General features: G+C 36.6%; 1 protein-coding gene across 4 annotated transcripts in view; it reads right to left on the minus strand.

The window, feature by feature from the left end:
- The window catches only part of KCNJ16 (potassium inwardly rectifying channel subfamily J member 16), a 171,043-nt gene extending 154,992 nt beyond the window's left edge, over positions 1-16,051 (minus strand). Inside the window, exons 1-2 of one of the 4 annotated variants that reach the window (XR_012088850.1) lie at positions 15,885-16,051; positions 13,157-13,327 (exon numbers count right to left, since the gene is read on the minus strand). The gene's annotated coding sequence lies outside the window, so the exon portion shown is untranslated. The remainder of the gene's footprint in view (positions 1-13,156; positions 13,328-15,884) is intronic. The other 3 variants (XR_501003.3, XM_008011963.3, XM_073005085.1) reach the window with 3 other exon arrangements.
- Positions 16,052-16,418: the final 367 nt, after the last annotated feature.

Consider the following 16,418-nt stretch of genomic DNA (forward strand, 5'->3'; position numbering starts at 1 on the left):
GAATTGCATGAATATTTTTCTTTCCACTATTCCAGAGCTACTTTCAAACAGGTTAAAATTACCTTTCTAAGCCCTTTGTCTTCTTCACAGAGGATATTTTTCTGTATCATTGTGGAGCTTGTTTGTGCATGGAGAAAACTGTAACCTTCTGGTGAATTACATTAAGAAATTAAATATAAACCTAACTCATACAAACACCAACAGCAAATGGAAGGCAACTAACCTTGGTGAGCCCTGCTAGATATTTTACTTCCCAACATCCCTTTAATTTCTGTCCTTGTTTCAGAAGTGAAAAAAAAAAAACAGATGTTTGGGGAGATTCAGAAGTCTGTGGAAGTTGAAGGTGTTAATAAATGATACTCAGGTCTGCTTTATTCCCAAGTCTCTTCTTTTCTTTCTACACCACAAATTCTCCTTTGTAAAACTAAAAAAGGGTAACAATAATTCCTGGATGCCTTGTTCTGGCAGAGGCACTAACATACATCATAGAGCAACCAGTTACTTGGCGATCTCCTTGGACTTTAGAAGCCTGCTCTCCCTTTGTCCAATCCACAGCATTGCCCAATTGCCCACACCATTGAAATCTTACAAATGTTTTTCCGTTTGTGGATTTTGAGAATTTCAACATTGAAATTTTATCTAACTGTTGATAGTACTATAGTATGTGTTTACAAAAAAAAAAAAATTATTTTAAAAAATGGAATTCATTTGGGTTTCTTCATTATATTCCTATAGATTTTTTTTTTCCTGCAGAAACCCAGTAATAGAACCTAGTCCTTCTCTGGCAAGTCCCCATCATACATTTGGTACTTGTTCTTTAAAAAGGAACAACCATTAAGGGTAATAAGAATGGGACTAAATGTCTTCTATGAAAAGATTCTGGAGACGGTGTCAGTGCTTTCTTAAAACATTTCCTTAACATTCCTTACAAAATATTGTGTTTTAAGGCAATAGCACACCATATGAAGCAAAATTGTAGTAAAAAGCTTTTATTTTGTTATCTTCTTAAAGTGCAAGAAAGGTAAAGACAATTGTTAAAAACAGAGTCAAGCCTACCGATGCATAAAGCTGTGGTTTGAAATTCTGATAAAAACAATTTTCATCATGCTGCATCAGCTAACTTTAAACTCATAAGTGTCCTTGATCTAAGTCTAAATAAAAATAAAATGCTTCAGAAAAAAAACACCCAGTATTAATAGTTCTTCTGAAACATTTTTAATTTTTTCCATCTGGTTACTTCCAAGAAAAACTATTCAGGATTTCCAAGTAATGAAGAATCAAGCTAGGTAAGTCCTACTCACAGAATTTCAGAAAAACTACCAGAGGGAATAAAAAGTGCTCTTAAATTTTAAAGGCACAAGTTTTTCCCCACCAACTCTAGCACACTTCATGACCTTATAACCAAGGTCATGCAAATAGACGATCCACCGGAACAAATTATCACAATGGCTATGCAATGTCTCTAGCTTTTTATGACAGTGTTGGCCAAAGCAGGCTAGATGGCAATAAGAAAAACTAGAATTTTTGTATGGCTAATTTTCAATCATACCCAGACTCTGTTACCTTAACAAGCACAAATATCCACACAGTAAATTATCCATTTCACATTTATATTCTTCGGATAATTAAAGGCATTATTTTTACAAAGAGAAAAAAAAGTTCCTCTTTGATTCTCTATTAAAAGCTCAAAAGTTGGGAATGAGCAAGAAATAGGAAATGCCTATTCCAATAAGTAATGAAATTCTTTATCTAAAACTGCCTTTGTATCCTCTTCCACCCATGCATGCAATTGACGTCATCATTGTCACAACTTAGCTGGATTATCCAATTTATTGCACATATATTCTACTTTATAAGTAACTGCAAATGACAATGTTTCTAAATTTGCTATCACTGCATGACAAGAACACCACTTCTTTCAAATTTATATAACTTTTGACTCACATACCTGCAAGCATATCTGTCTATCTATCAATCAATCAATCAATCAATCATCTATCTACCTACGTCCCTATATATCTGTGTAGAAGTCATTTAAAATTTGTATCAATGTTATGGGAAAACACTATTATTTTCTGTATTAATGAATGAAAACATTGAGTCACAAAAGGTGAAGTAATTTGCTAAAGGTACTACAACTAATAAATGGTGAAACTTGGAATCAAAATTCTGTGATCTGACTCCAAAAGTCGAAGTCTTTAACCACTTGTAATTTTGACTCTCATTATATGTATGTACTCTATTACAGCAATTAATGTATAAAGCAATTTTTAACTTCTGCACAGTCGTGCATCCCTTTTTGACGAGGATACATTCTGAGAAATTTATCATTAGGCGATGATGTTATCTAAACATCATAGTGTGTACTCACAAAAAACCCAGATGGCAAAACCTGTATAGCGGGTTGCTGCTCTTAAAACTGTAGGCAATTGCAACACAGGGGTAAATATTTGTGTATCTAAACATAGAAAAACTACAGTAAAAATACACTATTGTAATCTTACAGGGTCACTGTTGTATCTACAGTTTATTGTTGATGAAACAAAATTATGTGATACATAACTGTGTATGTTTATTGCCCTAATAGTTTGTAGGCTCCTCAAAGAAAGAAACATTTTCATTTCTACATAACAAGCAGCTATTACAGGCGCTAGCACACAGGTAAAAGAGGTATTTTTAAATAACTATGTAAATGGTCAACTAAACTAGTCACATTAAAGTCATTTTTGTTTCTCTGATAGCTCTGGATTTTCAAAGTTGAAAAAAATACTATTTGTCAAAGTCAGCCTACCAAATGGTTCTCCCAGTGATCCTTATCTCCTAATATTGTATAGTCCTTCCATATACTGTATCACAGTTTGTGTGACCAACAGAATATGGCAGAATTGATGGTTGGTACTTCTGACATTAAGTTATAAAGGGCTGAAGCTTCCCTTTTGGACCTCTCTCTGAGATTTCTCATCCTGGGAGAAACCAGCTGCCAGGTCTTGAGGAACACTCAGGCAGCACTGTGGAGAGACCCATGTGGTGAGGAACTAGAGCCTCTGGATAACACTCAGCAGAAACTGAGGCCTTCCAACAACCCCACGAGTGATACTAAAAACAGATCTCCCAGCTCCAGTCAAGCCTTCAGACGACTGCAGCCTGGTAACAGCTTGAATGCAACCTCACAAGAGACACTGAGCTACAAGCAGCCAGCCAATCCACTCTTGGATAATAATAAATGTTTGTTGTTTCAAGCTGCTAAGTTTTGTAGTAACTTGTTACAGAGCAATATGTAATTATCATACATTAATATTAAGAGTGAGATGGTGGCAAAATACCAACCCACAATGTGGAAGTGGCTTTAGAACTGAGCAATGGGCTTTGCGGAAAGGGTTAGTGACAGCCTGTAGTGCCTTGAACACACCGTCAATAGAAGTCTTGTGTTTTTTCCTAAAGCTACAGGTGAGGGCTCACAGGTAAATGAAGTAAATGTTGGAAACGAGAGAAAGAGGGGTCTCATTATGTTGTAGTAAAAAAAAATAGTAATGCTTTTGCCTGAAGTTATGTGGGAAGTAGAAAAAGTACTCAATGAACTGAGTGATCAATAAAGATATATAGATATCAATAAAAATACATAGATAGATATCATTTCAGCAAGTGATAGTTACATTAATTACTGTTGTAACACTGTAAAAGAAATCTTTAACAGGAAGACAAAAGGGCCACTTCCATGGTAGATTTTGATACTCTTCAAAATATTTACTGCCTCACATTGAGATATCCTTTTCTCTTGAGGAATAGTTTTTACACCTTCATCCTGTTAAACTCTGACATATATATGTGACTTGCCTTAGCCAATGAAATATGAGTGTGGGAGTGGCAAACACAAGTTTTAAGAGCTAGAACATGCTTCACTATTTTTATTTTCCCTATGATGCAATAAATAGATAAGATTTACTCCATTAGTCTGGGTCCTGGAACGAAGATTTCTAAAACCAGTCAGCAATGGGGATGTAATGTAAGCAAGAAATATATGTTTGTGGTTATAAGCCACTGTCATTTGTTTCCTAACCTAGTGTCTCCTGACAGGTTCAATTTCAGACAAGAGGCAGAATTGGAGGATCAGGAGTACTTTGACTCATGGACCATTGGAAGAAGACTCTACAGATAGATAATATTGCAGAGACAGGGGCATCATGGTGTATGAGATCATAAGAGAATTGTGGATGTCTCAAATGTAATGCAGAAATTAGAGCAGAAGCTCTAACCCAGCTGCCATAAATTATAAATCAGTGCTTATAGTTGTACGATATGATACTCAGATCTTACTGTTTTCTAGCAAAACTTGATTATCACTTGATGTGGTTTGTCTGTGTCCCCACCCAAAATCTCATCTTGAATTGTTGTCCCTATAATCCCCACATGTCAAGGGAGAGACCAGGTGGAGGTAATTGAATCATGGGGTTAGTTTCCCCCATGCTTTTCTCTTGATGGTGAGTGAGTTCTCACAAGATCTGATGGTTTTATAAGGGGCTCATCCCCCTTAGCTCAGCACTTCTCCTTCCTTCCACTTTGTAAAGAAGGTGCTTTGCTTCCTCTTCACCTTCCGCCATGATTGTAAGTTTCCTGAGGCTTTCCAGCCATGCTGTGAGTCAATCACACCTCTTTTCCTATGTAAATTACCCAGTATCAGCCAGTTCTTTATAGCGGTATGAAAACAAACTAATATGCCACTGAACTCCAATTCCTAAAAATGTGAAATGTCAGTAACCTGCTACTTCCCAACTCTATGTTCATTTTAAAATAGTTGACCACAAGGTTCCAGACAAAATTCACCATCTTTTAAGTAATAAAGAATTAATGAAAGAAAATTCTCAAATATTATATTTAATAGGTTTTAATTTGGGGGGGTTATTTTTTAGTCATTTATCCATGTATAAGTTAGTTTGACCAGGTCAGCTATTCCACCTTAAGAAAATTTGCCCGCCTATTATGATAAGGAGTCACTGAATTATGAGGAATAGAATAATATGCCCCAATTCTACATTACAGAGTTAACAATGACAGTATTTTAGAAGATGAAGGTTAAGTCCATGAAAGCACAAGGAAGGAGATCACTGGAATAGTTTAAGGGAGATGTGTTGCATTCATAACCCAAGAAAATAGAGAAGTAGGAAGAGACATTAAAGAGAAAAGAAGTGGGAGAATGTAGTCATTGGGTGGAAATGTTTATGACAACATTGTAGGAATATGAAGTACAATATGTATCACTTGTGTGAAATTAAATTTTTATTCAGGAATGGTCACTCCATTCTTTCTCATCTTTCTGAGAGGAATAGGCATTAGCAACACTTGGGCATGTAACATACAATAATGGGGTGGGAATTACCTATGTTCCAGGCCTAGGCCTTAAGTGGCATAATTTTTTTTTTTCTCTCATCATCTTTGGGATTTCTCATCCCACATCATGAGAACATTCCCCATGCAGCTGAGTAGTCTCAAAAGATGAGAACACTTGGAGCAAAACTGATCTGAACACGTGGCTGGAACCCAAGACCAGCTGATCTCAGCCAAGATCAGCCAAATGTACCCTTCCCACTCAGCTGCCCTAAGTCAGAAATCAATGCTTACTGTTGTGTGACACTCAGATCTTAATGTTTTCTAGCAACACTTGATTGATACACCACTGAAATTTTTAAAAATCAGAAATATCAATGACCTACTACTCCCAATTCTATGTTCATTTTTAAATAGTTGACCACAAGGTTCCAGACAAAATTCACCATCTTTTAAGTAATAAAGAGTTAATGGAAGAAAATCCTCAAATATTGCATTTAAAGTGTTTTTATTGTGGGGTTTACTTTTAGTTGTTTATCCACGTGTAACTATGAAGAAAGACATATAGTTGCACTTGTTCAAATTTCACCTCAAATCTGAGAATATGGATTTTAAAAATTATTTTAAGTTATCACAAGAAGCAACAGCATAAAGCCATAAAAGCAGTACATATGTAAATGATAGTTTTACTTAGTCTTTAAGAAACAAGCTTAGGTGAATCAGTTATATGTTTCTAGGATATGGTCTTGTCCAAAACCCATTAGAAGAAGCACTTTTTAATTTTCAACCTTTACATCATTTTTAAAAGTTCTTTTTGGCTCTCTTATTGGTTTGAAATAAGGCACATCATGTTTTCATCTTTATTAGTGCAAATAAGAGCAAATAAAAGAGTGATAATATATAGGGAGAGAGTTTATTTGCAAACTTTTAAAAGTAGTTTACTTTAATACCCAATTCATTTGCAGATTATAGTCTAGATAATAAGAGCACATCAAAAACTGTAATAAAAATTATCGAACGGTTTGCAAGATATATTCTCTTGTTTGAATTAAGCCTACTTCAGGGGGTCGTGATGTTTCCCTTTTTATCTAAATGCTCATAACCTGGATAATAGCCCTGGTTTGTTTCTGAAATACTTTATTTGGGTTTTGTAATTTGACAGAAATGGACTACAAAGAAAGCAAACTGAACTGCTATAATGTATGTCTAAAATCTATGCCAATGATACCCAGGTGATGCAAAGGTTACTAGAGAATGCCAACTGACTGGAATGAGCACTGAATTGATGGGTTAACACAATATCTTGGGAAAACAATTTTGTCTGTGATATATGAGGAAGTCTCAATTTGGTGCAACTTTCTGTTTAGATGTCCTAAATGTTTGTGGGTTGGTGTCACCAATATATTGCCCCTCTACTGTTCAGCTTTTTTAGTTTGTTTTTAATTATGGAAGTAATATAACAGCATTATGAGAAGATTACAAATAATGTAAAAGAGATTTTAAATCATTTTAACATCACTCCTATTTTCACTTTTGTGTGTCCTTTTCAGTCTTTTAATAGAGTTTTTTAATTCATTACTAAGTGCCAGGCAATGCTTTAGTGCATGTAAGTCTCACGAAAACAATAGAAAGTATTATCTTCTTTTTAGAGAGATGAGTTGGAGACTTTCAATAATGTCCTTAAGGTTACCGAGCTACCAAGTTCCATGGCTGTGATAGACGACTAGTTGTTTGATTTCCTGACCTAGACCCCTTAAATATGTATCTTATGTAGTTATAAACATAGTGTAAATACAATTTTATGTCCTATTTTTCCAACTCAATGTTGTATTATATTTTCATGCACAAAAGCATAGTTTGTTATTTTAGCAGGTTGGTTTTCTTTAATTTAGATATGCCCTAACTTTCTTAACTATTCTTCTATTATGAGATATTGGATGATTTTCAAATTCCCATTTTCAAGTTTTATAGTTTTCAAATTAACACTATAATTACTATCTTAATGCATCGAGCTTTTACATAATTTAGTCGCTTCTGTTTTCTTCCCCTAGAGGCTAAAAGGTTTGGAAATTCTGAAGATTTTTTAAAATGTGTAACATCTAAATGGGACTTTTCCATTGTCTCAGTTTGGGCTACGATTTCAAAGCTCAAAAGTGTATGTGATAATTACTGTACCTTCCGAAGAGAGATGCCTGATCTTTTAAATGTGAGCAGCAAAAGGGTTTTCCCAAAACAGATTCAGTTGCTCTTAGTCCTTCACCTACCTTCCCTTATACAACAAAAAGTAAGTATTCATTAGCAGAGTTGATCAACTACTTTTTTGGAACAGTTGTCAGCATTGTTCAGTATTTCTCTTTCCCTCCTCCATGCTTTCTTAACTAACCTCAGGCCAAGAAAGGGAATTTAGATCTTGATATCTGAGGGATGTGGAAAACAAAGAGGCCAGCTCTTGCTTGCAAAATTTAAAGACAGGAGATTGGTGGGAAATAGTCCTGATGGCTGAACACGGAGAAAAAGTGGAGCCAGTGTGGACCCTACAGAGGGTAGTGAGGCATGAATTACCTGGAAAGGATCCCAGCATGTGACTTACGTGCAAGGGCTAAAAGACAACAGCACTAAGAGGCTACAGGAAGATTACTCAAGAAGCAGGGGTTCAGGTGGATGTCATTCGTAGCCAGCTAGTTGGGACACTGCCCAAGTTAGTGAATAATATAGCAGATTGTTTTCCCTGGCTTTTTCGAAGAACCTACAAAATATTCTCAGTAGGAAAACATCATTTAGGTATCTGCCTGGCTCCGGATTATAACTGTGTTGATTGATAAATAACTTTTCAACCTTGGTTTCTCATATCTACCCAACATCACTAAGAGGGGGTCAAGAAATAACATCTTGAGTAAGGGAAGATGAAGGAATAAAGTGGAAAAATAATGAAGTATCTACTTTCCTTACTGTAATTTTCCAAGTACCACATCAGGGGTCCAGGGGAGAAGCTTAAAAGAGGATGAGACAATAAAAGATTTTGTGGTTTTGTTTTGTTTCTTAAGTTTGACTAGGCTTTTGTACATCAGCTCTACTGGTAACCTAAAGATTGATTTATCAGAAGTTTTTGTCCAGGGGCAAGGATGGAAAATTCAACACAGAATTTAACAGGCTGTTGCAGAAGAAAAATACAATCATTTCACAATTTCACCCACTAAATTCAGGTTATTCAATCAACAAATACACACATTTTCAGGTTGCATTCTAAAACAGTTTTACAAATTTATAATATCATCAGCAATGAAGGATAATCAGTCTGATGATATTCTCGCTAGCTTTAAACATTCTATTTCTGTATTTACCATAATTTGACATGTGAAATAGGATCTTAATTTATGATACTTTCTTATTATCATAATTAAACAGTTTTCATTGGCATATCTGCTATTTTATTTGCTCATTTATACATTTACTATAACATCGACCAATAAATTATTGTTAATTATGCTAATTATTTTCTTATAAATTTGCATGAGGCATTAAGAGAGGAACTCAATCCCCTATTTAATGTAACCATCACTGTAATATGTGGCTTGCCTTTCAACAGAAAATAATTTTTTTACATTAGAAATTTTTTAATGTATTGAAATTTCAACTGTCAATTTTTTCTTTAATTTCAAACTCTTAGGAAGGAAATGTCTATTTGTTTCTTTATTCTTTTGTCATGAGATTTCTAATGTTTAAATGTTTGATTTATTTTCCATCTAAAGTTTATTTGTATAAAGCTCAGAATCCGATCAGCATGAGTTGAGTATAACAAATTGGCTGGAAAGAACCTGTTGTTTGCAGGATATTTCAAGTTTCATCAATATTCATATTATATAAATATTTTAAAGCCCAATTATTCTCTCTCTAGCAAAGGCTGAAGTGACTTTTAACAATAGATTTTCTTTCCAGAAAAGAAAAAAAAAATCCAAACAATTTCTCCCTTTGTAAGTATAGGACTGCCTAAGCTCAGTCTCTCTTTTTCTGCCACATTCACCCTCTTCCTCCCACCCTCACCACAATTAGAATTTACACACCATCCATTGTCAGGGATGCAAACTCCTCTACAGTTTGTTAATGTCCAAGAAAGGCCATCACCTCTGAATCATTTTTTCCCCCCACACATAAATCCTTGGGCCAACAAAGAAAAGTGGTGTTTTTCCATTTCCATAATTCCTGTTATTTTAAGTCTATCCCTTAACCAAAGTGGCTTTTTGGTTTTTTTTCCTTGATAACTCACAGGTTCAAATGTAAAAATTTATTATTACAAGGAACAATTATGAGGTTCAAAGCATACTGTGTGCATTCCATGCTCCTAGCTTCTGGTACTGATATACGGAATAAAATATTTGTGGTTGTCTATTCGCATGAAGTGGATGGGATCCAACCACTGGTGGTGAGAGGCTTAATGAATGTCTGCCTTCGTCAGACCCAACAGGGATCTAGCATCATGGGAGGTTGCCCAAGTGCCATATTGCAGGCATCTCAAAAACAAACTTTTGACCATTTAACTTATTCTTTCCAGTTACTCTTCAACGTCAACAATAACAACCACCAAAGAGGAAAAAATGGCTTTGCTTCTTTTCTTACTTTAAACATTGTCCCGGATTTTAAGATTTCAAGATCTCTTCCCCAAAACATGGAACTAGAGAAACTACTGACCTTTTTGAACACCTTTGGGTTTTGCTTCTTCAGTGCAGCATGTTCAGTATATTTTTGTTTTTGCTTTTTTTTGAGATGAAGTCTCGCTCTTGTCCCCCAGGCTGGAGTGCAATGGCACAATCTTGGCTCACCGCAACCTCCCTCTCCTGGGTTCAAACGATTCTCCTGCCTCAGCCTCCCGAGTAGCTGGGATTACAAGCGCCTGCCACCACGCCTGACTAATTTTTGTATTTTTTAGTAGAGATGGGGCTTCACCATGTTGGCCAGGCTAGTCTCGAACTCCTGACCTCAGATGATCTGCCCGCCTCGGCTTCCCAAAGTCCTGGGATTACAGACATGAGCCACTGCACCTGACCATGTTCAGCATTTTGATAACTCCCTGCTCATAAAGTCTTCCTCATTTGATGAGATACTTCATTTACATGGTTAAACGAAACAAAAACAAAAACAAAACACAACATTCTTAATAGTTGCTATTTTCTTGCTGTCTCTGTTTACTTTCTTTTTTTTTAATAAGACTACGACATAGTAGTTCCCTCTTCTGTGCTCCTATATAATGTTTGTAACTGCATAATAGAACAAAAAATGTATTTTACTTACTTGTGTGTATGTTTGCCTCATCTGGAATACTGAGAGCTTTTTGAGGTTACAGATATATCCAGTGCTTTTTATTTGCATAGCACATAACATAAAGTCCAATACATAATAGGTAGTCAATAATGCACTTAAGTAAATGAATTACCTCTGATTTGTGTATGATACTTGGAATGCCTCAAGATTTTTAAACCATCTGCACATTGATATCATACTATCAACAGATCTTTTGCTGTTAAATGTTCAATTAACTATCAATAATAGCTCTTAATACTCTAAGCAATACTGTCCGACAATATAGCCGAATTTGGCATACCCAGATACTTAGTTTTGTGCTTTTTGGTGTGACAGAGACTGCACATATGCACTAAAATCCATTGGCATTTCCCACTGGGCACACACACGCGCGCGCACACACACACACACAAATACATTTTCTATCACACTTTGCAATTAAATATGGCCATATGACTTAATTGTGACCAACAGAATGTGGGCAGAAAAGATGTTAATCAATTTCAGGCCCATTTTATCACAATACCCCACAAGTGATCCTTGTGGCTTTTTTCCATTTGTCCCTGTAAAGGGAAGGATCTGAGAACCTATAATGCAGCCTTAGGATAAAGATCAGATTAAGGAAATGAATATTCACAAATGTTATTTCAGATAGCCTCATGGAGACTGATAGATGAGGCTGGAACAATGAAGGTCCAGGTCATGTTGTTTCATGGCAAAACATATGGTAAAACCATTTCATACATTAAATAGAAAGGCACAATACACCTCATGAGCCTATAAGCCTGTAGTGTTTGGACCTGAGGACAAGAGATTGATAGGAGAGTAACAGTGCCTATTTGCTACTATTGGCCTTTCTTAGCAATATATTACAAGAAAGAGATGAGCACAGAGAAAAACAGACTTATTTTGAAGTAGAAATTGAAGTGGATATGTATCCAGAGAGCAATAACTTTTAGAGTTAATAAACCTGAGTGCTTCTGCATCCTAATTAAGATAAATTGGAAAAGGCTCTGAATGACAACAATCAAATAACATTATTGGTAAAAAACAGACAATTTAATATAAAGATTAGATTAACGAAACAGTATTCAAAAATATTATTTCAGATAGCTTCAGGGAGGTTGGGAGTGGTTTAGAAGGTTATAGGTGAGGAAGCAAAAAATAAATCAGTCATGAGAATTATCACAATGAGAAAACTTCAAATGTAGTTATTGGTACATGGAATTGACTAGAAGCAAGACAATTTAAATGTCTATTAGTTTGGGGAAAATTGTTTCCCTAAGGATTCTATGAGCATGGACTAAAAATACTGACTTCTTAAGCTTTAAGATTAGTACCGGGTCCCCCAACTTTTATCAGCACCAGACATAATCCCCAACTCCCACTTCCTGAAGGTCATGGGAAAGACAGACAAAGAAGAATCTCTCAGAGGCTGGAATCAGCAACCATGGAGAACACTGAAGAAAGGAGATTCTAGGGAGCATAATTTAGGAATAAATAAAAGATTTTTTTTCCAGCCAAATAATAGGACCCTTAATATCTGCCTAGCAGGATTTCAAAATTGCTATGGTTCAGTAACAGCTGCATGCCTCTCATTTTTTCCTTTGCCAAACAGGTGCCTAAAATGTTTTCCTGTATCTATGTATTGTCCCTGCATGATATGTGTATGCGTGTGTGTGTGTGTGTGTGTGTGTAAATATATATCATTTATAGGTTCAAATAAGCCACTTCAGTTCTGGTCTAGAGAGATGAGCATCACTCAAGGATCCGGGACTTTGAGTTTTATGCAATGACTTGTTGGGACCTTTAGTTTCCCACCTTCAGAAAGGACACCTGTGTTCCATGTGTGGCAGGAAAAATGGAATAGACGCTTGGTGAACAAAAGGACAGAATTGGCACAGACTGACTAGCTCTCCATCAAATGTATTTTCTTCATGTTCTAAGCACTTAGATAGACTGCATTTCCTAACGTCCACTGTACTTAGGTATAGTCACATAACTAAGTATTGTCAATGAAATATAGGTAGTAATAATTTTCACTGCCTCCAAGCCTGGTGTATAAAACCACACACACAAAAACCTCTCTCTCTTTCTTCATGTATTAACTGAACAGGGAAGGCTATCAAGCTCAGTAGGAAGGCAGATACAGAAGATGAAAGGAACCTGAGTCCCTGAATAGTCACTCAGAGGATTGCTCTACCAGAAACTCCAGATGTGAATAACAGATAAACATATTATTTAGTTAAGCCATTGCTATTTGTAGCTTTTCTCTTACACTCTGTGTTAAGCAGAATGACAACACACCCTCAAAGATGTCCACTTCCTCATCTTTGGAACTTGTGAATATATTAAGTTATATGGCTGAATGGGGGAAATTAAGGTTGTAATGGAATTTAGGTTGCTTGACAGCTGATCTTAGAAGAGACAGGTTATCCTGGGTTATCCAGATAGGCTCAATGTAATTACACGGTCCTTAAAAATGGAAGAAGGAGCAGCAGAGGAGATGAGAGTGATGCCATATCAGGACTCAACTCACTGTTGCTGGCTCTGAAGATGGAAGACAGGGGATAAATGCCAAGGAATGCAGGTAGCCTCTAGGATCTGGAAAAGACAAGGAAATGGATTCTCCCTTAGAGTCTCCAGCAGGCAAGGTAGCCCAGTCAACACCTTGATTTTGGTCCAGTGAAAAACACTTCAGACATCTAACCTAAGATCTAGAAGATAATAAATTTGTATTATTTAACCCTCTAAGTTTGTGGTAATTTGCTACAGCAGCAATAGAAAACTAATACACAGCCATTAACATTACATTTATTAAGTTTAAATTACATGGCATTGTATAAATCCCTCATGCATCTCCTCCTTTCAGCCCATCAAAACATATTCTCAGATTGTTAGTTCATATTCAGCATAAATTTCTATATAACATAAAATTAATACCTTCCAAAGAGATTTGAACTTTAGGGGGAAATCAAGTATTATAGTTAACACATAAATCTCTACCAGATGGAAATTCAATCTGGCCTAGAGACTGGGAGAATTATTTTTGCATCTGAATGGCAACATATAGTTCTCTTAGTTTACCTGCCAATGTTCCAGAACTATGCTTTCTCTGATTTTAGATTACCATTTGTTAAGGAGTAAGGAAGATGGCTGGGTGCGGTGGCTCACACTTGTAATCCCAGCACTTTGGGAGGCTGAAGCAGGTGGATCACCTGAGGTTGGGAGTTCAAGACCAGCCTGACCAACAAGGAGAAACCCTGTCTCTACTAAAAAAAAAAAAAAAAAATTAACCAGGCATGGTGGCACATGCCTGTAATCCCAGCTACTTGGTTGGGAGGCTGAGGCAGGAGAATCACTTGAACCCGGGAGGCAGAGGTTGCAGTGAGCCGAGATGTGCCATTGCATCTCCAGCCTGGGTGACAAGAGTGAGACTCCATCAAAACAAAAACATAAACATAAACAAACAAACAAACAAAAACAGAGTAAGGAAGCTACTAAGACTGGGGAATTGAGCTCTAGGATATCTAAGCAACAACAGAGATAGGTTATCTGAAAACAGAAAAATTACTTAACCACTCTGGCTTGTTTTCCTTTCTCCAAGATGAAAGCCATTAGTGTTACACTAACTGGTCTGGTAGATCTCTCTCGGTTCTAAGCTGCTATAAAGCAGATGAGTCTATATTTCTCTAGTGGCTCCCACACAAATTAGTTTATTAGCAAATATACATTTTTACATGTTTGACTTTTTCCCACTCTAAATGTTCTCATAACTGATATGCCACTAAGAAGAAATGTGACAATAGTGGGTAGTGACAGAATGACCATGCAAGTATTCAAATTCCTTCTTCACTTAATTGTCAACTGGTTAGGAGAAATGGAATAACTTCCTCTTCTGATGGAGGGAAAAACTGACCAAGGTATTGTACATAAAGTTTCATCAGCAGACATCAGACTTGGTTCATACACGTGGTAGTAACAATCAAGCAAAGATGGAGGAAAGACAATAGACAGCATCTGGGAAATGGTACTGAGAAAGAAGTGGGACACAAAATCTCCATTAGCAGAGAGACAACAGCAGTCTTTGTGCGGTTTACTGTTATAAAATTCTGAATAGGAATTCTGTTTCACAGCTGTTACAAGAGAATTGAAATACAACTGTGTCCAATAATTGAAAAGCAGCTGTTCATTCGCCATGTCTAAAAACAATTATATAGGAGAAATTGGCTTGGCAGTACAGCAAAAAAAAAAAAAAAAAAAAAAAAAAAAAATTGTGTCATTACTTTTAATTGCCAAAGTGGGGAAGCAATCCGACAGTGGAATACGAAATTGTATGACATCATGAAATCTACTTTTCTGATAGTTGAAAAAATGGTTAACATTTTCTCTGCCTGATATGCTCTCTGAAGGCAGGAAGGAGTCCCAGTTCATCTCTTATAGGCCCTTGGAGAGAGCATTGTGATGCCAGTTTCATTTGTCTATTTTTCCTCCATATATGTACACATAGTGTGCACATAACTGATATGTTTTCTTAAGACTTCCCTTTACAGTAGCTATTTCCCACTCTGCTGCAGACGAACAACAACAGAAAACTAAAGGGAAATCAGTGTGAGTCCTGAAAGTTGTGCCCTGCAGTGGGGATTCCGCATGAAACACAAAGACAGGACACAAAATATGCTACTTTTCAAGTCACATTTACAAGACTTCTCTTTTATCGTAATTCATTCACCAAAAATACAATTGCATAGTCCTTTAGCATTCTGCAGTATTTCTCAGCACCAGCAAAGAGGCAGTAAGGACTTTTTCACCAAGAGCCAAGAATAAAGAGAGTTTGTAGCCCTCTATGAGGATCTGGTCACTCTGAACAGTCAAGTAATCATGGGAAGTTTATTGTCAATGCTCGGGTAGCAACCCTTTCGACTATGTGATGACCTGCTTTTTTGCTTGCTTTCTATTAAAAAACTGTATTTGATTCTGTGCAAATTCATAAACCAAACACAAAATTCAGGGGTTAAACAGTTCAGTAAACAGATGAGACAGACATGCTAATGTACTGGAAACACGCTATTTAAATTCAGACTAGTTAAACAGGATGCCCTTTTGTCACTGACCAAATTGTTAAATTGGTGCCTTGGCAAGAGCCTTTTGTACTCATCTGAAGATTCCCGGGATCCAAACCTCTGTGGTATTAAAACAAACAGAGTAAATATTTTCCTTGAAGTTTACATCCAAGATCTAAATATTTCCAAGCATGTCAAACTCACTTTTCTCCACCGCTCCCTGCAGGGTCCATGTAGTCTTCGGCTGCCAAAGAACCCAGTTGAACTTGCCTTGGGAGGGGCCTCATCCCTGAAGACAGGCAAAGCTCAGAGCCAGAAGCAGAGTGTCCTGCAGCTGTGCTGCTCTGCTTGGCAGAAGGAACTCACGCAGCAGCAGGTGTGCTATCTGCTGACTTCAACACACAGAGAGGGGGGAAGGCTCTGTCCTTGCTGCTTGCTCCCTGAGCTTGAATATCTGCCATTCCCTTTTACCTATTTGCAAAGAAGTGCCAAGAACCTACCCTGGGAAACCTGCATTTCTCTTCATTAGCTTTAAGGGTGTAAGTCAGCTTTCTAGCTACATAACTTTTAGCTCTACTTAAGCTAGTTACATCTGCAAAATATAGTGATTCCTCTGCAGAATCTAGCACAGAATATTAACAAATTGTGTTTCTCCTCTGTCTCTGTCTCCTTTGTTTCATATTGTTTTCCATCCAACATGCAGCTGAAGTTCTCTTGGAAAGAGAATACATAGAATCA

This window comes from Chlorocebus sabaeus, chromosome 16, assembly GCF_047675955.1.
Source record: "Chlorocebus sabaeus isolate Y175 chromosome 16, mChlSab1.0.hap1, whole genome shotgun sequence".
Lineage (NCBI taxonomy): Eukaryota > Metazoa > Chordata > Mammalia > Primates > Cercopithecidae > Chlorocebus > Chlorocebus sabaeus.